Here is a 22422-nt window from a genome sequence, read left to right as displayed (position 1 = left end):
AAGGGTATCTCACAAGGACAGGGCCATTTCTTCCTCTACATGCACCTTGCCAGTCCAGCTGGGTCAGGGGCATTAGGTGGCAGTTTGGCTAAAGTCCTGTTTACAAACATACATGCACTTCCTCACCTCTGGGGGAACACACCTCTTATGTCTACACTCACCCTCCCTGACTGAGGAGCTGGGTAGTTAACAATTCTACCTTACCTCCCACAGCATTTACCACTCCTCCCAATTCTGGTGGACCTGGATCAAGGCTGAAACATGGAAAGCAATTTCAGCCTCTTCTTCCTTAGAGGCTCAAAAAGCCTCTCTGCCCACAAATCTTCAGCCTAAGCCCTAACCCTTAAGCACACCAGGGGAAGGGCCCTCCCTACAACGGAAGCAATCAGGACCCAAGAGCAAGTGGACTATGTCCAGGGTAGAGCCCTATGTTGAGTGTGTTTCTTGGAGGCAAAAGGATTACGTTGCATACTTGCTCATAAGGTTATGGGTTGAGCTCTATGAGCTGGGGAAGGGAGTGGGAAGAGTGTGTGTGGATGGGGGTGGGAGTTACCCCCACTCCACTTGTCACCAGTGGCCTTTCTAAACACAGACTTTAACACACTCCACTCCCCTGCCTAGAAAACCCTGTATGGCTTTCATTCTCTGCAGCCTCCTCAGCCTTCCAGTTCTCCTCAAATGCTCTTCTCACCCTTCTTCTGGCTAGCTCCCACTGGTCGTGCAGGCCTATGCAGACAGCAGCTTCTCAATCCCGCCGCTCTCCCCAGGCCAGGCGAGGACACTTCTGCATGCTCCTGAACCTCCCCTTGCTGAAGGCTGCCTCAAAGCACTAACACTATACTGTAACTGGCATACCCTCAGAGAGTGCAATGAACCTTCTGGGGACAGCGTCTGGCAGAGATAAGGTGTTCAAGCCCATGTGTCATTTGAATGAATGAGGAAGAAGCAATGTCTATGGTCTAGTCATCCACTTAAAAACTGCCCAAGGACCTGCCATCACTGCTTCTCCACATAAGAGTTTATTTGAACCAAGTCTGACTACTAAAAAAGTTCTTAAACTATCTCAATGGAACAGAAACCCCAACAACAGCCTGAGATCCTCATAACTTTGGGAGAGCTCTAATGAGACTTTTATCCTTGCCAGTCCTCACTGTTTATGAAATCACAAGACACCCACTGGTCTATCTCCCAGGGTCAATGAGAGAACAAATAATTAATCTGTTACTGGCTCCAACCTCCTGGGAATATAACAGTGATGGCAGTCCTCTGTTTCTGTTCTTTGCAAAACTTTTGAGCAGACAAGCTAATAATGGCTGGGAAAACCCCTTCCTTATCGCCCTCCCTTAACATCTTTTATTATTTTGTGATTCAGGTCAAATCTCATTGTTATTAATTTCCTGGGGCTAACCAAATTCTAATGCTGGAATGAAATTCATTTTTACCAATAACTGCCAAAAACAACTGGGCCACAGTCAGGTAATCAATCCTGAGGTACTGTGAGGTAGGAGTCAAGCAGACCTGGGTCCATATCCTGTCTCTACCATCTACAATCTGGGCTATCTTGGGTGAGCCTTGAGCTTTCACTTCCTCATTTATAAAATGGTGATAAGACAATAAAATAATCCTGGTATGAACTATAATGCCTATCACCCAAAAAATGTTCAGCAAAAATTAACTGAATCAGAATCCATATGGAAAAAAAAAAATCCCATTTCAGAAAGTACAATAATAGTCATTCCCAAAAGGCTCTTCCCTAGATTTATTAATTGGGTGATCATGGGCAAGTCACTTAATCATTCTGAGACTCAGTGTCCAAATATATAAAATAAAGATAATAACATCTGTATCTCACTGGACCACTGTGAGGAAACAAGGCAGCACATGCAAGGCAACTTGTATAGTATAATACCTGATCATAGATGCTCAATAAATCTTCATTCCCTTCTCTTTCAAAAGCAAAAGACTGTAAATGGAAACTTAGAAAGCTAAGTAACTTCCCCCAAGTTGTAGTCAGTGATAGAGCCTGAACGCAAATCCAGTTTGTCTGACTCCAGGTCTTATTATGATTATTACTCCTGTTTTACAGATGAGACCAAATAGTTAATCTTGACGGCAGGCATCAAATTTAAGTACCCTTCTGCTCATGATTAATCTTGGCCAGGGGTGCCTGGGTGGCTCAGTCAGTTAAGTGTCTGCCTCCGGCTTAAGTCATGACCCTGGGGTCCTGGGACTGAGCCCCACATCAGGCTCCCTGCTCAGTGGGGAGCCTGCTTCTCCCTCTACCACTCCTTCTGCTTGTGCTCAACCTGTCAAATAAATAAAATCTTCAAAAAACAAATGACACAAAACTGTACACTTAAAAGTGGTTAAAATACGTGCGCCTGGGTGGCTCAGTTGGTTAAGTAATCTGACTCTTGATCTCAGCTCAGGTCTCAATCTCAGGGTTGTGAGTTCAAGCCCTGCATTGGGCTCCACACTGTGCGTGGGGCCTACATTTAAAAAAGAAAGGTTAGGGGCGGCTGGGTGGCTCAGTCGTTAGGCGTCTGCCTTCGGCGCGGATCATGATCCCAGGATCCTGGGATCGAGCCCCGCATCGGGCTCCCTGCTCGGGGGGAAGTCTGCTTCTCCCTCTCCCACTCCCCCTGCTTGTGTTCCCTCTCTCGCTATCCCTCTCTGTCAAATGGATAAATAAAATCTTAAAAAAAATTTTTTTTAAGTTAAAATGGTAAATTTTATGTTATATATGTATACATGATATATGTGTATATATTATGTATATATGTATACATGATATATATATCATGTATATCATGTATATATGTATATATCATGTATACATATAATATATATGTAAATATGTGTGTATTATGTATACATATAATTATATAAATGTGTGTGTGTGTGTGTATATATATCCCAACAGTGATAGATTATTATCTGATTGTTTAGAAAAGAATGTAAAGAAAGGAATGTCAGAAAGCAGGCTTCCTGGGGCGCCTGGGTGGCTCAGTTGGTTAAACGACCGGCTCTTGATTCAGGCTCAGGTCACGATCTCAGGGTCCTGGGATCGGGTCCTGGGATTAAGCCCTACATCCAGCCCCACATTGGCTCCATGCTCAGCAGGGAGGCAGCTTAAGGATTCTTTCTCTTCTCCCTCTGCCTGCCCCTGATCGCTCACATTCTCTCTCAAATAAATTTTAAAAGAAAAGGAAGGCAGGCTTCCTACCGAGGAAAGCAACACCTCAAGGGTCCCCAAGTAGTCAAATAGAAAACAAAAAGATAAGGAGGCTAAGTGCCAAAGATTCTCTAGCCAATTAAAGACCTTAATCCTGGCCACAGTAGCCTCCACATCCCCTTGCTATGGGGGTCCCAGGGCACCCCCGTCAGATGACTGACAGCCTCAGAGTCTTCCCTGCCTCCACACTCTTACCTCTCCCACCTCCAGCATTTTGGTTTTCCTGATTCCACTGTTGGGGGGAACCATCCAGTGCTCCTGTCACTCTGTTCACCCTCCACATCTAAAACCACCCTCTCCCAGCCATGCTTCCTTCGAAATCCTGCTGAGCACTCTAACAAAACATCTTTGTACTCCACTAGACATGGACCTGGTTCTGGTTCCAGCCCTTATCAAATCAAAGTCTTGGTTTCCTCATCTGTGGAATGGACCCAAATGATCTAAAGTCTCTTATGATTCCAAGACACAGTAATTCATCAGAACCTGAACAAGGTGCAGCCTAGCTAAGACATTTGCCCTTCTTTCTTTCCTATCTACACATGTACCAAGATAAAGCTCTGCAATGTTTAGATGTCCCAGACTAGTATCTCCTCATGCTAACCCTGTCTTAGGCACTGGTCTTCACTACCTTGGGAGTATCTTTCTTTATTTTTATTTTTTTTTTTAAAGATTTTATTTATTTATTTGAGACAGAGAGAATGAGAGACAGAGACAGAGAGCACATGAGAGGGGGAAGGGTCAGAGGGAGAAGCAGGCTCCCTGCCGAGCAGGGAGCCCGATGCGGGACTCGATCCCGGGACTCCAGGATCATGACCTGAGCCAAAGGCAGTCGCTTAACCAACTGAGCCACCCAGGCGCCCGGGAGTATCTTTCTTTAAAGAAAGGGATCACCTTGCATCTACTTAGACATGGCCTTCTTCCCTCCTACCAACCACAGAGCCATATGCCTTTATCAGCAATTAAAACAACAACAGGGGCGCCTGGGTGGCTCAGTCGTTACGCGTCTGCCTTCGGCTCAGGTCATGATCCCAGGGTCCTGGGATCGAGCCCCGCATCGGGCTCCCTGCTCCGCGGAAAGCCTGCTTCTCCCTCTCCCACTCCCCCTGCTTGTGTTCCCTCTTTCGCTGTGTCTCTCTCTGTCAAATAAATAAAATCTTTAAAAAAAAAAAAAAACAACAACAACAACAAAAAACTTGTTTTTCACACATGAAAACAGATCAGAAAAGTCATTCTTGAGTCTGTTTTCACTTAAGACACAGAAAATTCTATGTTTTAAACTATTTGACCAAAGGGGGGGCAGAGAAATTCAGGCCAAAATTAACTCAAAAAGATTTGTGGTTTTAAGTCTTAAGACCCGAGAGAGAAGGGAAGTCAGCTCCTTAGAGCCTGGTAGCCACAGTGGGGAGAAGAGCCTTGTTTTTGCTCTCTTCCATACTGTCTAAGTTCTCTCCAGCAGAAAAAGCAAGACGGAGCTAACACCAGAGATGCAGATTTTCAGCTGGGCCTGCACCTCTCCAAAGTACCCAACATGGTCTAAAAATGCAAAGAACTGGCTAAGAAGGGACTAGAAGTCCATAACCTGGCTCCTTTCCTGTATTCATGAATAGTGAGAGGACTGGGGAAAATTCTGTGGCTGTAAATATACATACTTGCCTCTCCCAGCCAGAAGCCGCCTCCTTCCTCCAAGCTGCTTCTTAGAGACCTTCTCACTTTCTCCCTGGGGTCCTAGTCGTAATCTCTTACGGGTTGTGAGCCCAAGACAGAGATCAACAATTACTCATTTCTGAACTCCCTAACACAGCGCCCTATACTACTAGGTGTTTGGGAAACATGTTCAGTGAGTAACAGAAGGATAATATAATACCTCTGAGATTCTTAAGGGGGCCAGAGTAAACAAATACTGTTTTCTTCTCAAGTCCTTAGCTGCTATGAAAACATCAAGACTGCTGAAGTGCTAGAAGTGTTCTATGTCTTGATCAGGGTGGTGATTATATGGGTATATACATTTGTAAAAGAAACACTGAGCTGTACACTTAAGACTTCTCAGCTTTACTATAAATAAAATACACCTCAATAAAAAAGAAAAAAAAATTAAGAAGCACCAAAATTGCCATTGATGTACCAACTTTTTCTTAGGTCTCTTTATAGACTTCCTAATCCTCCCCAGAGTCCTATACAAGGGGTTAAAAGTAGGAATTATTTTGATCCCTTGCATAGGAGGGATTCCCCCCTAGAAGGCAGGGAAAGACAGTCTGGTTACACAAAGAGTCAGGAAGGTAGCAACAACAAGACCCCAAGGTTTATTATCCTCCATTCAGGCTATGCCATCCTGCCAAACCACCAACAGCCAGTTATAACTCAAAAGAAAACAACCCCCTAAAATAGCAACTGTTTGTTCCATCTCTCCCTCAGCTGGCTTTCTGCATGGCAACTTTATTTCCTGCATGGCGACTAATTTTATTTTCAAAACCATTCTGGGAACATACCACCCCAGAGTCTGTTGAGAAGCAGTGAAGCAGCAGAACTCAATGGAATGAGGAGATAAGAGCCATGCGTTCTAGTCCCAGATTTTTGTCTTCATGAGCTGTGTCACTCTTAACAGGTCACTTAACCTTTCTGGGCCTGGGATTTCCCTCTGTATGGTCAAGAAGAACTCCAAAGTTGTGTGATTTTTCCAGAGCTGCTTAGGAGACACAGGAAGGTACCATGAAAATTAATAAAAGGGAGAGAATGGTTTTTAATGGGCACTAGCAGGGGCTTGAGGTTTTAAAGGTCTTAATTTAGAACCAGGTGGGTATATGTCTTCCATATTTCTAAGAGGTTTAGCTGCTGCTCATGGTGGTGCCAGGATTTACACCAAGCACACAAGGCCTTTGCAGAGAAGACCACTGCTCTCCCCCAAGACATCAGTATCATCTTCAGTCGCCATCCTAAAAAGCAGATTTAGATAAGATGACTCAAGTCAGGCCAGCCCTGACCACCTGGTTCCTTTCTCCACTCCCCTCACAAAGGAGACAAATTCTTTGTATCCTGTGGCCCTGAACACGGGTTGGTGAGGAGGTCAAGAACTACTACGAGGAAGCACCTCCAGTATGCTTGACTGGTCACTGCTGGGTTTTCTGTCCAGCAGGGCTTAAGCCTGCTCAGCCCCAGAAGAAATGTGTGCCTCTGTTTTGCCAAAAGGCTGGCAGTCAAGTCAGAGGCAGACTACTGATCCAAAGGGGGCTCAGACACCAGGAGAGATGCCCTCTGGCATTTGTGCTGCTCACCTGGATGCCGGCTCACGGGAGCAGCTAAAAACCATTATTCAGCTCTGGCCTCTGAACCAGGGACATCACAATAAAAAGACATCCATCACATTCTACAAAACAGTCTGTGGCTGCCCTCAGCTTTTACAATGAGCAGGGCTGTACCCAAGCTGCTAACAGACAAAATGAACACGAAGCTGCTCCATCTTTTTATGCAGCAAAACTGCTTAGAGCAACACCTGGTCCTCTGGAGAGTTACTGTAATATGGTACTTGTTGACTCAGACAGTATTAGAACAGGAAGAATCTCAGCATTCACTTAATCCATCCTTCTCATTTTATTGTTGAAAAAACAAAGGGAGGGCACTTGCCCAAAGAGGCTAGTTGACAGAATCAGAACTAGAACTGGGGGTGGGAGGGATGTCGTCCTAGGGCTCTGCTTGGCCATCCTGGGTGATGGAGGAAGCACCTAGGAAACAGGAAAGCAAACAGGAGGCTGGAAGCTCAGGAAAGAGTGGGTAATAAAAGAGTGAGCTCTCAGATTTTTGTGAGGATAGCAGACAGAGACCAGGCTGACCTTGAAATGTATAGCCTCAGAAACAAAGGTCGTTGTCATCAGCCAAGGGAAGTAATTCTCCCCATCTCCCTCTCTCTTGGATCAAAGATAAACATGAAGGGAAGATTAAATAATCTCAAAGATCACAACTAATTAAGTGAGCCAGCCAGGAGTTGGGAGTGAAATGCACAACATGAAGCAGTCAAGGACCTGATTAATAAATGAGGCTGGGCCAAGCTAGTTTAAGTAAGGAAGATCTGCCTGTCTACCTTGAGCATATAACTGAGATACTCTCAAGCAGAAAAAAGTTACTGTTCTGTTTCTACCCAGTTGCCCAGCAGAAGGGGAACCAGGAAGTAGTAATGAGAGAAAGGGTACTGACCCATGAGTCCTCCCTTATAAGGAAACAACCCCTCTACCCACTTCATTCTCTCAAGTAATAATGGGTAGAAAGCCGACCAATGGGTAACTTCACCAGGATGCTGCAGGAAGACGGCTGCTGGTCCCCACACACTGCTTGAGAGACAGTGTTCATTCAGTATGTGCCTCACTAAATTCAACCTAACACAGAGATTCCTCAGCTTAGGGTCCAGGGCTTCCTCAGGGAGGCTGCAGCCTATCTTTCCAACTGTCACTCTGCCTGAGCCACCCCTACCCCTCACCACCTCCCTAATTTCCCCCCTCCCCTCTCACATACATACACAGTACCTTGGCTCCCACAAGCCCCTCAGCCTGGAATGGCCCTACCCGCTTCCTCTGTCCCAAATCCTATTGATCTGTGTCCTACACTGTCCCCTCACATGGAGTCTTTCACGGTGGGCACTCAAAATGTTGGCCAAATTGGGTAGAACTTAATCTAACAACTTTTTTCTTTTTCCCACCATCATCTGACAGAAACAAACAGCCCCATCCTGGATGCCAACCAGAGTTCCAGTCCTAAACCTGAGAGTAGCTGGTTCTCTTTCAGGGACCATTTGTGCAGCCTCGCCTCCCTGCCTCTTACCTCTGAAATAAGAGTAATATTTCTTGTCAGAGAAGCTGAGTGCTTCAAGATGAGAGGCTGTGGAAACACATATTCTTAAGTTCAAGGCCATTATTTTAAACTCCCCTTAGACCCATGCACCATTTACCAACTAATGCTAAGAACTTAAAGCTTGTTTCCAGCCAAATGCCTCTCCTTTTATCACGAATGCCCTAGTGTATAGCTGTTGAGAGAGCTGCACGCAGGACTCTGGGTAGCCTACTGGCTTTTTATTTCCACAGACTGTGGAGATTTCTATCTTGAGTGTAAAGAGAGTTCATGGTTTCAAGAAAAGCCCTGAGTTTCACGCCTGCTGTTCTCCCAAATCTCATGGTGTAATGCATCAATTGGTTTCCAACCTATGGGTTGTGAGCTCATAGGGTTCATGGTTCCCACTACAGAACCCTTGTACATAGGGTTCATGGTTCCCACTACAGTTCCCACTACTGTGAAATGTGCCCACCCAGCACTGCCTGTGCACTAAGTGGTGACTATATCACACAACCACAAAAGCAAGTGCCACTTGACCACCTACTACCGTTCATGTGAAACAGTCCTAGGATGGAGACACAGACGGTGGGTATTCAATAAATACTGATTGAAGATAATTACAGATCTTCCCAATTAACGGGTACTAAAGTACAACTATGCATTATCACATGACCATTCCTGATTTTTTTCTGGCATTAGAAAAGCATCCTCCTGCCTGAAGACTGAAAACCTCCGGGTTGGTGAATGAATCCAGAAAAGCATCCTCCAACCTGAAGACTGAAAAACTCTGTGTTGGTCAAAGAGTCCTGAGTAGTAGGGATTCAGATCTAGGTCCCAGTCCAACCCAGACTCCCAGAAAGCAGAGCTGGAAGGCCCTGAGCTATCTCTAGACCTTGGTGCCCTCAGCAGAACAACAAAAGGGTAGGATTAAAAGTTCTCTAATGGATCCTCTCAGCTCTACTCTTTAAAACAACTGACCCTTAGGCCAGTCTCTGGAGCTCTAGAGCTGTACCTGTGCAGCTTGACCAGCCCTATAGCAGTGGTTCTCAACCCTAGGAGCTTGTCCCCCAGAGGACAGTTAGCAGTATTTGGAGACATTTTTGGTTGTCACAACTGGAGGGGAAATGCTATGGACTTCTAGCAAGTAGAAGTCAAAGATGCTACTAAACATCCTGCAATGCACAGGACAGCCCCCCCAAACAAAGAATCCTCTGGTCCAAAATGTCAACAGTCCCAACGTTGAGAAACACTGGTTTAAAGACCACTGGGAGGGACGCCTGGGTGGCTCAGTCGGTTAAGCGTCTGCCTTCAGCTCGGGTCATGATCCCAGGGTCCTGGGATCAAGTCCCGCATCGGGCTCCCTGCTCCATGGGGAGCCTGCTTCTCCCTCTGCCTCTGCCTCTCTCTCTCTCTCATCAATAAATAAATAAAAGTCTTTAAAAAAAATAATAAAAAAAATAAAGACCACTGGGAAACTGAGTTTATTATGGCAAAAGAAATGGAAACCAGACTGGGAAACGCACAATGCTAATGCTGTAGCAGACTGTGAATGAATGAATATAGTGAACAAAGGCTCTCAAACCATTCCAGACACACATCAACAGTCTCCTCTTAGCTTTCTCTCTGGCGCTAGTCCCACTGTGGATAACATAATCCAGTCAGAGTACCCCCAACCTTGTCCTCCTCAACCTGACCCACACCCATTACTGACACATTGCCTTGCTAAAGCTGGCAAGGGAATCTGAAACTGAGCATTAGGTAACAGGGAGCCGGAACAGTGCATGGTGTAGTAGGAAAGCACTAGACTTGGGTTCTAGCCTTGACTCAGTCCCTAGGGAAACCACTTAATTGCTTTGAGCCCTAGTTTTCTCCTCTGCAAAATGGGGTTAAAATCACAACCTGCCCTACCTATCTTATAAGGCTTCTCTAACTTTCAAAACAAGATCGTGTATGTGAAAGTGTTTTGGAAGCCATAAAATCCTATACAAATGTGAAATATTTCCCTGCAGAGTAACTTGCACTGTACTTACACAGTGTAAAGAATAATTAAAAAAAAAAAATTTTTTTATTTCCAATGACAGGATTTTTTCCATTCATAAGTTATGAGCACTGAAGGCTATGGAGTCCTGGCCCTATGGGACACCAAAAATACCCAAACCCACTGTGATGCAGTCCACCTTGGGATCCCCCAAGGCTTCTGGATTGGACCAGTGACTCATGTAATCTGAATGTCAGCTTTCTCATCTCTAATGGGGGTATGGGGTGTAATACCACTTAATGCATGGGCTGTTGAAAAAAAAAAAAGAACATGATCAAATTTATAAAATGTATGGTATTTCCCAAACATAGGGGGAATGTTTTCATTTTCTGAAGATTTTTCTCCTGAAAATATTTTTTATTTTGAAATACAATTTGATGAATGATGAAAAGAACCTAAGAAAAGGTGTTTCTATACTGCTCTGCCCTTTACACCTCCAAAATTACCTCTAAAATCTAAACATGAGAAGGGCTGCCTGCAGCCACCAGTCCTACCGCTGTCTGCTAAAAGCAACATGCTGGATGCCAGGCTGATCCTAACTCCCCCCTTGGACATGGCCACAGAAGGCTATCAGAGCTCATTACAACTCAACACCCAAATCTTCTAACTCCAGACTTGCTAAGCAATCTGCAACCATTCATTGACCTTGCACAAGATTCTAAAGGGAAAAATGCTCTGGAGAGGTGAAAGCAACTGATCCACTTGATGGAGAATTAAGAAACCAGCAATTATTTTAGTTTTAAATGTCACCCTTGTCAGTCAATGTTTCAAAGTCTAATGAACTCTGGGGACACAGAGCTGATCAAACGCCTCACCCCAATGGGGAGTTTTTCAGATGGCCTTGTTGAGTACCAGCTCCTCTTTAACCTCTGCAGAGAACAGCAGCCAGGCTACACACATGTACAAGTATAATTTTTGCTTTCACAACTATTTTAAAGATTACAAACAAGAAACTTACAGTTCTTGATTATGCAAACAGTAAATCATTCCTCAAGTTTATTCCTACTTCCTTCTGTAGGAAGTAAGACAACTGTAAAGCAAATTTGTAATAATTATCAGAATAAGCTGTACTTTAGTATTCTAAAACTAATTCTTGTATGACTAAACTAAGTTAAACATGTATCCATTCTTATGTCCCCACAACAGATCCTGATCCAAAGTGCTTTTTAAAAGTGTTGCATATATTTCCATGTTCCTGGGTTTTCTTTCTCAAAAAGTTTTTCTATTAATTTAAAGTTTCAAGCACTTACACATTTTGAGTTCCTTCCTCTCTAACAATCTATTACTCTCCAAAATAACTATTTAATAAAATATAGATTCAATCAACACACACACACACACACAGACTGTTTCAGTTCCTTCCATTGCATATCCTGTATTCTGAATATGGTTCTAGAACAGATCACACGGTACCCTGATTATATCTGATTACTTGTTTGTCACTCTTGCTGGATTGTAAGCATTCAGAGGCAATGACCTGTCTTCATCTGCATTTACCCAATAAACTGGGACAGTATCTGGCACACAGCTCAAGTTAATATATATTTATCAAATGGGTTTGTGAATGAAGCAAAAATTTCTAGCTAACTTTCATCTTTTAAATTAAAATATAACCAAACAATATTAGTTTCATGTGTACAACATAGTGATTTAACATCTGATACATTGTGACATTTACATATATTGCAAACTGATGACCATATAAGTCTAGTTTCCATCTGTCCTAAGTTAATACAATATTATGACTGTATTCCCTATGCTATACGTTGTATCCCCATGACTTATTTTATAACTAAAAGTTTGTACCTCTTGATCCCCTAACCCATTTCACTGCTCCCCCAACCCCCTTCCCTCTGGCAACCACCATTCTGTTCTCTGTATTTATGAGTCTGGGGTTTTTATTTTGTTTTTTTGTATTCCACTTATAAGTAAAATCATGAAATATGTCTTTCTCTGTTTGACTTATTTCACTTAGCATAATACCCTCAATGTTCATCCATGTTGTTATGAACGGTAAGATTTCATTCTTTTTTATGAAATAAACACACACGCACATACACACACACAAATACACACCCCACATCTTCTTTAATTCATTCATCTATTGACTAATACTTAGGCTATTTCCACATCTTGGTTATTATAAATAATGCTGCATTAACATGGGGGTGCATATATCTTTCCAAATTAATGTTTCTGTTTTTATCAGATAGATACTCAAAGTGGAACTGCTGGATGTGGCAGTTCTACATTTAATTTTTTAAAAGATTTATTTATTTACTTGACAGAGAGAGAGAACAAGCAGGGGGAGTGGCAGGCAGAGGGAGAAGCAGGCTCTCCATAGAGCAGGGAGCCGAATGCGGGGCTTGATCCCAGGACCCGGGATCATGACCTGAGCTGAAGGCAGATACTTAACCGCCTAAGCCACCCAGGCGTCCCCTCTATATTTAATTTTTTGAGGAATTTCCATACTGTTTTCCAAAAGTGTTTTTACCAATTTACATTCCCACCAATAGTGCACAGGGCTCCCTTTTCTTCACATCCTTACCAACAATTGTTATTTCTTGTCTTTTTGATAATAGCCATTATGACAGGTGTGAGGTGATATCTCACTGTGGTTTTGATTTGCATTTCACTGATGATCAGTGATGTTGAGCATCTTTTCATGTGCCTATTGCTACCTAGATATCTTCTTTGGAAAAATGTCTATTCAGGTCCTTTGCCCATCTTTTAATCAGATAGGTTTTTTGTTGTTGTTGTTAAGAGTTGTAGGAGTTCTTTAAATACTTTGAATATTAACCCCTTAACAGATACATGATTTGCAAATATCTTCTCCCATTCAGTAGGCTGCCTTTTCGTTTTGTTGATGGCTTCCTCCAGTGTCTTCGAAGAAGTGTTTTAGTTTGATGCAGTCTCATTTGTTTATTTTTGCTTTTGTTCTCCTTGCCTTTGGAGTCTGATCCAAATAAACATCACTAAGACCAATCTCAAGGAGATTACCACCTATGTTCTCTTCCATTTATGGATTCAAATCTCACATTCAAGTCTTTAACCCCTTGAGTTAATTTTTGTATATGGTGTAAATAGTGGTGCAATTTCATTCTTTTGTATATAGCTGTTCAGTTTTCCCAACAGTCCTTTCTCCATTATATACTCTTGCCTCTTCTGTCATAAATTAATTGACCACAGGGGCGCCTTGGTGGCTCAGTCGTTAAGCATCTGCCTTCGGCTCAGGTCATGATCCCAGGATCCTGGGATCGAGCCCCACATCGGGCTCCCTGCTCAGCGGGAAGCCTGCTTCTCCCTCTCCCGCTCCCCCTGCTTGTGTTCCCTCTCTCACTGTGTCTCTGTCAAATAAATAAATAAAATCTTGGGGCGCCTGGGTGGCTCAGTTGGTTGGGCGACTGCCTTCAGCTCAGGTCATGATCCTGGAGTCCCTGGATCGAGTCCTGCATCAGGCTCCCTGCTCGGCAGGGAGCCTGCTTCTCCCTCTGACCCTCCCCCCTCTCATGAGCTCTCTCTCTCTCTCTCATTCTGTCTCAGATAAATAAATAAAATCTTTAAAATAAATAAATAAATAAATAAATAAATAAATAAATAAAATCTTAAAAAAAAAAAAGGGACTAACACAAAAGATCACATTGTCATCTCTCTGTTGAGAACCCTAAACTGGAGAACTGCTCCCTTCTTCAAATCTCCACTACGCTCCATTTAGGGTGCTCATGTGGGTGGCACTTACAGCCAATTTTGCACTGTAATTATCCCTGTCCTAAGTTTTCCCCCCCCCCCCCCCAAGAGTATGGGCCTTCTGAGAGCAGGATCATTTGACAAGCCCCACACTTGAGCAGGAAACACTAGGTGAATGTCTCAACTTTTACTTTGGGACTCGTAGTCTCCAGCTCTGAGCAAACTCAACTGCCCCGATTGTTCAATGGGAGGAAACTTTCCTCAGCAGGTTGTGCCAAGTCCCAGACCTACCACCCCGAGAAGTGTGGTGCTTGATTCACTATCACCCCAAATCCAGAAAAATGTCATTTTATAGAATCAAACAGGGCAAGTTGATGATGGAATTCCCTGCACTGATCCTCTGCCATCATCTATACTTCATCATCCCATATAACTCCCTTTCTCCTGGCTGAGAAGCTCCTTGAACTTTCTACTTTATCCATAAGTTTTACTTTATCCGTAAGTTCCTGAAAGGAACACTTAGGATGGTACTAAGACTCCAATGAAAAAAAATGTATGGGCTATGTGGCTGTGATAACTTTTTCTCTGAAAGAGCCTCAGATCTGTTAAACTGTAGGATCCACTGGGCCAGGCTGTGTCTTTTTCACTGCCTGGAAATCCACATGGCATCTCAGATTGCTCCTAACACACCAAGCTCTCAGAGAACATCTGTCCTTCCTGATGCAGAAAACTGGTGGATTAGAACACTACCAATGCCATATAAACAGAACAGGAACAGCCACAAAGCCACTGAACCAAGAAATCAGAACTCACTGAAAAATCATTTAAGGTAAAAAAAAAAAGTAAGACTTCAAAAAATTCATTTTCTAGCCACCCTCCAGCCCCCAGGTGGAGTTAATCCCTCTTTGGGGTTCTTACGGCACTCTACACAAGCCTTACTGGGTAGAAATGTTTTCTTTACCAACTGGTCCCCCAACTAGGCAGCAGTGCTTACTAAGGATGGGAACTGCCCCTAACTTATCACCAGGGTTGCCGGTGGGTCCTTGTGACCGACAGCTTGACTGAATACGTGTCAATTACCCAGATGACGGAAGTCTTTCATGGAGAAGGCCATTACCCCATCAGCAGAACAAGTGCTTCAAGTTTTTCAAAGGGAGGGGAGGCAGATTCTACTGAACCATCACACTCTGTGACCTCACTGGCTTTAGAGGTAGCTGAAGGTATGTGAAAAAAGATTGAGCTGGATAAGAGTTCAATCTCTGAGCAGCCAAAGAAGTGAGCAAACTGACCAAGGAGACAGCATCCCTGAGTGTCTCCTTGTGAGGAATGAATATTGACTGGCATGGGCACATGAAAATTCCCACTATTCTCATTTAATCTCCACAATAACTACAGAGAGATGTCTCTCAAACTTTAATGTGCATACAAACTACCTAAGGATCTCATAAATATGGAGGTTCTGCTTCTGTAGGGCTGGTAGGGCCTGATAATCTGTATTTCTAACACTTTCCCAAATGTTTCCATAGACTGCACGCTGAGTAGCAAAGTTATAAAGTAAATACTATGTACTGTTTTTGCAGCTGAAGAAGCTGATGCTCAGGGATATAAGGAGATTTGCTGCAGATCACAAAGCTAGCAAGCAGCAGAGGTGGAATATGAGTGCAGGTCTTCTGATCCTAAGCCCATCACCTTTTCCAATATACCATACAATTAACCTTTTGAGCCATGACCACAAAGATGTATAGTTTTCCTGCATTCCTCAAATAACCCTCCAGCCAGCTTTGGCCTGTATGGAAGAGGGAGGAGGTAGAACTAGAAATATCAGCTAAGGGAGAATCAAGCCAGCTTTTATTAAGAACTTAAATCATTCAATCCTTCAGCTAAGGCTCCTTAAAGGCCAAACTTTCACTAGTTACTAGATGCTCATTCCTTTATTAACGAAAGGGCACTGGAAAGCAAAATCTGCTTAAAAAACAAAACAAAACAAAACACCAAGTCTCAGTGATACGGGAATTATCAGGGCCATTCAGTACATAGAACCAAATTAATTCCTAGACAAATGGCTAGCCCTGTATACTCCGGGTTATGTTGCTCAGACCTTGGCTGGAATATTTAGAGATTCAGCTTTGCCCACTCCACAACTTAAAAGCAACACTGATAAAAAGGAGCACATTCGGGGCGCCTGGGTGGCTCAGTCGTTAAGCGTCTGCCTTCGGCTCAGGTCATGATCCCAGGGTTCTGGGATCGAGCCCCGCATCTGGCTCCCTGCTCAGCAGGAAGCCTGCTTCTCCCCTTCCCACTCCCCCTGCTTGTGTTCCCTCTCTCGCTGTGTCTCTCTCTGTCAAATAAATAAATAAAATCTTTAAAAAAAAAAAAAAAAAAAAAAGGAGCACATTCAGAGGAGGGTAACAAGGAAAGAAGAGAAATGCCTGGCAACAAAGAGTCAATGGAACAGAGATCTGTCCCAGAGAAGTGCACGCTTGAAACATTAAGTACCATCTTCCCCAGTATGTCTTGTTGAAGGAGGATTAGACCTGTTCTCTTTGGCCCCCAAAAGACAGCATTAGCAGTTAGCTTTCCTGATAGAAGAAACACTGTTCACAATCCTCTACTGTCAGAGCGAGGATCTGCCCCAAGCCTTCTAACTCCAGATCCCACATTCTTTCCACTAGCCCAAACTGTTTCCCTACAGAGCTACCACCTCAACCTGTTAGAAATAGGCACTACAGGAAGAAAGATCATTCCAAAGAAAAAAAGTGGTTTTATAGTCAGAGCTATCCAAAAACAGACGATGCTGTAGTATGGGAGGATAGAACAGCTAATACAAATCCTGTCAGCAAAGAGGTTCAATCAAAGGTTAATCGCTTGGCAGGAATACTGCAAAGGGAATTTGGGCATTGGATGGGTGGCTGGGTGAAATGAACCTGCCAACCCTCAGAGATGAATTAATCTATTCCTGCTGTATTTTCCTCTAATACTTCATTTGTACATTTACCATGGTTTGCCTTTTATCAGTTACTTGTAACTGTATGAGTCTTCTTCACTGAATTGTGAGCTCCTGTAGGAAGAAAGTAATGTCTCATCCATCTTTATATCCCTATTGTGCCTAAAACTATACCTGGGAAACCAAGGGCACATTTACATCTCTTCTATGTTCAGGCACTCTGCTAGGCACTTTACATATATCAACTTATTCCAGATCCTCCCAAGAACCCTAAGTATTATTTTTCCCTTTTTATAGATGGGGACATTGAGACTCAGAGAGGATAAGTAACTGCCAAGGTACTGCTGGTGAGTGGTGAAGTCAGCATTCAAACTGAGAAATCTTTTGCCTAAACCATCATGCCGCTTTCCTCCTAGAATGAACTCAAAAAACATCTGCTGGTTTGAGCCAAACACCTTAAAACCAGGCCAGATTATATCCAACTAGGTCTGTTCTTATTTCCTGTTGCTAAGTTCAAATTTTCCTTCTAAATATACACCATCTATCCTCAAAATGACCAATCTAAAGTTGTTTTTGAATATCCTCTCTCTCACTCTTTTAAAGGCAACAGCACAGCACAAAACAATTCTGGGCAAGAGAACCAAGTTTTCATAAACCTTTCCTACCCAAAGGAATTCCTCAAGACCCCGAGAGCTTCCCTTCTCCCAGCAGGCCCTGGCTCCACCTCAGGGCTCTGGACCACTGAAAACAAATCAGGTCCTGGCTTTCTGCCTCAGAGATGTAGGGCTCGCACACATCTTCACAGGCTGTTTTCCAAGACCTTGCTCTTTGCACACAAACCCAACCAGGGACAACACTAAATTTCCCTGAGCAAAACAGTCCAGGCTCAAAGGTCCTCACATTTAGCTCAACTTCCAAACAAAATCTATCTTGAATTTCAAACCATATTATAAACCTACTGGCAGACACTTAAAAATATTTAATCTCCCTGCCAAATGGGGCAAAAAAGATTTTGTCGTTTGAATCAAAGGCACCAGCATGTTTGGAGAGCCAACACATGAGGCCTCTCTGACACTCCATCTGTCTTAAAAAGTAAACCAAACCCAATCTGGCCAACCGTTTCTTCAAACAAGAAACTTAAGCATCACTAAGGGAAATTCCCACTGCTTAGTTCCCTGGGTGGGTTTTGGGTTTTCCGTCCCAGGGCCTCTGGAAGAGGAGATCCTGCTGACACATGCACCACTACGATACTGTACTCTTCTTTTTTCTTTTCTTTTAAGATTTTATTTATTTATTTGAGAGAGAGAGAGAGCAGGGGGAGGGGCAGACTCCCTGCTGAGCAGGGTTCGCAGGATCATGACCTGAGCCCAAGGCAAACGCTTAACCAACTGAGCCACCCAGGTGCCCCAAGATGCTGTACTTTTCAACCTGATACCTTGAGTCTAGAGAACCAAAAGACCACACTGATTATAAATATAACTTATTAAGATGTCTTCCCACATGCTAACATTTCAAAGCAATTTTATTAAACATGAGAGAGCCACCCTGGCTCCAGCAATGAACAGGACTTAATGAAGATGTATTTCCTGTGAGCACATAGCCTCTCTGCATCCATCAGACATTTTCCGCTGAACCTAAATTAAACTGTAAATGAACTGATTTGCGTCCATAAATCCAACAGAAATGTATTGGTATAGGGTGTGTGAGATACCAGTCTCATACCCATTTCCCAATCTCATACAGTTCTCTTGTTAAACTAAAATATGACCCTTTCTACAAACTGTTTTCATCTTTATTAAACAGGAAAAAAAGGAAATCTGAATCACTTAGGTAGATATTTCATAACTCGTTACAACACCTGAAGAAGAAAAAAATCTTTGATATTTGACCATCTGTCTTAGAGAAAACTAACAGGGCACTGTAGAAAGGTACCAAAAAAGACCTAAGTTTGAGTGATTTTTGTCAATTCACCTAGAATGGTTTCCATCCAGTTCTCAGTGAAAGAACTTTTCCATTTTGACAATCAAACCAAAGAAATTTGAGCAGCAATAACTTTATCAGAAAAGGAAAGAAAAGTATACTTTCATATCCACAATGTGTCACACTTTCATATATTCTCTTAGCTAATCCTCACCATAGTAATGTGAGATAAATATTATTTCTACTTTATAGAAAAGGAAAGTGATGATATTTAAGTCCCTTGAATGGCAGGGACCATGTTTGTTTTCTCTGTATTTCCAGCACTGAGCATGGGGCCTGGGACACAGTTCAAGAGCATGCTATATGCTTAAGAATGAATACATGACTAAAGAAAAGGAAAAGGAATTTGGAAAAAATACCCAATCCAAATTTTGCTCCAGGACCCTAACTAAAACACACTTGCACCCTTCAATAATCTACTTGAGCTTCAGAGGTTTTAAAGGACAATTTATCATCTTTCCAATGTATACACCACAAGGGCATGGCGTGGCAGGGCAAGAGGGCAGGGCGTGGTCCTATCTCACTTCTTTCCCCCCAACTCAGCACCACACCTTGCACAAGTGAGTGTTTAATGAGATGGGTGATGACAAAGGTAATGATGACGCCTTCAGCCATTATGGGAGTACATAGAACACAAGATGCCCATAGCCACCAGAAGAACTGGTGTCTGAGTCAAGTTACATCCTCTCTTGAGCCTCATTTTTTTCTCTGTACAATGGGAATAACAAAATATACTCAAAAGATGGTTTCCATTCATTTAATAAATATTTACTGAACCATAACCATATGTCAGGCACTATGCTAGGGGACATAGTGATGAACATAACCATCACATCCTGCCTGGAGGAGCTCACAGTTTCAGTGGATGCTCTGAGACTCATGAAAAAAGTTTTACAAACCTCAAAGGACAACACAGTTATGAGGTACTGCTCCTCCTCTGGGTTTCTTAACTTGGTTAATGACATCATCATCCACCCAGTTGTCCAACTTGGGAATTGTCCTCAACTCCTCCCTCCTTCATCCTACCCACAAGTCCCATAAATCACCAAGCTTCTTTTGATTCTCCTCCAGAAAAGTCTGACTGTATTACTTCTCATCTAGTTTTCCATGATTCTATTCTAGGCCCTTTGTTCCACCTGAATAATTACAAGTCTCCTTATAATAATGATAATGGCAAGCATTTATTGATTGCTTACCATATGGCAGGCACTGTGCTAAGAGCTTTGCATACATAACACAATTTAACCCAATAAGAGATACTAGTACCCCTATTCACGGAGGAGGAATATGAGGTGCAGTAACCAGCCCCAAGGCACCAGCTAGTAAGTGATAAATCTATGGCTCAAATCATGTCTATGAGAGTCTATCCTTATGTCTTAATGGATTCCTGCCTCCAGCCCCTTCCTGATTGGTCTATACTCCTTACTTTTATTCTGTTGCTGGTGTGCTCTTTGGAAATCCAAGCTGATCCGTTTCTTCTGCTTTAAGACAGCCAGTGGCTCCTCAGCATCTCCAGGTTGAGGCCTGAGGCTACAGGACACTCTGCAATATTATTTCTCTGCTGTCTCACCCCACGAACACCCTCACTGCTCCCCAAACTCTTTGCTGACCCTCCCTCCTCTGTAAAGCATCCCTTGCCCTTTCCCTTCCAGACAGGAACCTCCTCCTATGCAGCCTCAGACCCATGTACATACATTTCAGCACTGACTGGTATGTTCCCCTCCCCCCTTCCTCCTCCTACTCCTTTTCCTCCTTCTCTCTCTCACTCTCTCTTTCACACACATACACACAAAAACTACAACAAAAACACACCCACTACCAATCCTGAGTTCCTGGAAGGCAAGCACAGTGTATTTTCATCTGATTCTCCAGTTCCTGCCTCAGTAGCAAGTTAGTAAGTGACTAAATGAATGGCATGTGGTGGTTTAATACCTCACAGCTCTATCCCAATAAGCAGGTAAGACCTTTCCCCCAGAACATGCTAAAAAGAAGGGCAAGCTTATAGTAGCTCCTGTCCTCTCAGGCAAACTCAAGAAGACGCGCTGCTTTCAGCAAAATTATTACAACTAAGATTGGTCCTCCACTGTCTGCTGGTACCCTCTCTCCAAGCCTCTTGAAAGCAAATCCAATCACCTCTAAAACTGCAAAAACTAAACCAGCTCCAGACCAAAAGACCTCAGAAGAACTGCCCTCTCAGATGAGAGATGAGGTAAAGTGATACCTTCCTCCCCCACCACCCTGCAATGGGCAAAGCATTGCAAAATGCAGACTGGTAAAAACAATGACTCTAATGAACAATAGAGGATCCTGACCCAGGGAGAGTCATCAAAGAAAAAAAGCTAGAGGCAGCAAAATCTAACCCTACTCTCTACCTCCAGGGCTATCTATAACTGGAGTCCAGGCCACAAATGGATGACAGCAACTACCTCATGTCTCCTTGCTCCCACTCTCATCCCACACCTGTCTACTTTCCAAAGAGCAGCCAGATGGTGTTTTTAAACTCTATCAATGATAAGGACACACTCCTGGATAACACCCTCCAACATCTTTCTACCCATTTGAAATAAAATCCAAACTCTACCAGGAAGTCCAAGGTCCACTCCTCACCCTATTTTTTTTTTTTTTTTTTTTTTTAAGATTTTACTTATTTATTTGACAGAGAGACACAGTGAGAGAGGGAACACAAGCAGGGGGAGTGGAAGAGGGAGAGGCAGGCTTCCCGCCGAGCAGGGAGCCCGACGTGTGGCTTGATCCCAGGACCCTGGGACCATGACCTGAGCTGAAGGCAGACGCTTAACGACTGAGCCACCCAGGTGCCCCTCCTCACCCTATTTCATACCATTTTCCCTTTCGATTGCTACATTCCAGATACAGAGGTCTGTTTCTTAGAACAGGCCAACCTCTAGGCCTTTTCCTATGCTGTCTTCCCTTGCGTGGAAGGCTCCTCCTCTAGCTTTTTACAGAGCTGGTTCCTTCTCAAGGCTCAGTTCAAACTTGACTTTTTAAAAGAGGCCTTTCCTGACCACTCTATCTAAAGTGTCACCCCTTTACCCACTCCATCACTCCCCATCAGGTCTTCTTCTTTTTTTAAGCACCCACCACCACTAGACAATATTATCTTCATTTATTTTCCTGTTTCTATCTTCTCTTGCATAAGGGTGGAAGCTCTCAAAAAAATTTTCCAGAGTATTTGTTGACTATCAGCAAAGGAGCATCCTCAGGATGGACTATTTTGTTCTTCTGTTAGAACGAAAAAAACATCTACTTAGCCTCTACTAGGTGCTGGGCACTGTAAATGCATGATCTTCCTTTTAAAGAGGTAAAATAACCAGCTCAAGGTCACGTGGCTAATGACTAGCAGACTTCTAAATTAAATACTTGTTTGTGCAGCTCCTCAACTCCTCTCACCTTTGCCTCCCTCTCTGGGGGGAGGCACTGTCACTCTATGGTTCACTCTCATACTGTCATTAACACCAAAAGGATCAGATACTTCTAAACTGCTTTACAGTTATTAAAGCATTGTCACATTCACCCTAAGAATACAAAGCACTTGCCCAGAAAGCCATACAGCAACAGGAAGTATATTGAGCATGCCTCAAGGTTCACTATCCCCACCCTGACCCCCAGGAGTGGGGACTGGGAAGGAGTCACTGCCAATGGAGGAATGGAGTCCCTATTTCTGGTTCAGAGGGATGGGGAAGCCGTGAGTCACCCGTGAAGGCT

General features: G+C 43.4%; 1 protein-coding gene across 1 annotated transcript in view; it reads right to left on the bottom strand.

Moving 5' to 3' along the window:
- CHMP4B (charged multivesicular body protein 4B) overlaps positions 1-22422 on the bottom strand; it is a 49662-nt gene that overhangs the window by 26165 nt on the left and 1075 nt on the right. The window lies entirely within an intron of this gene.

This window comes from Neomonachus schauinslandi, chromosome 10 (genome assembly GCF_002201575.2).
Source record: "Neomonachus schauinslandi chromosome 10, ASM220157v2, whole genome shotgun sequence".
Lineage (NCBI taxonomy): Eukaryota > Metazoa > Chordata > Mammalia > Carnivora > Phocidae > Neomonachus > Neomonachus schauinslandi.
This window is presented reverse-complemented; position numbering and strand designations above follow the sequence as displayed.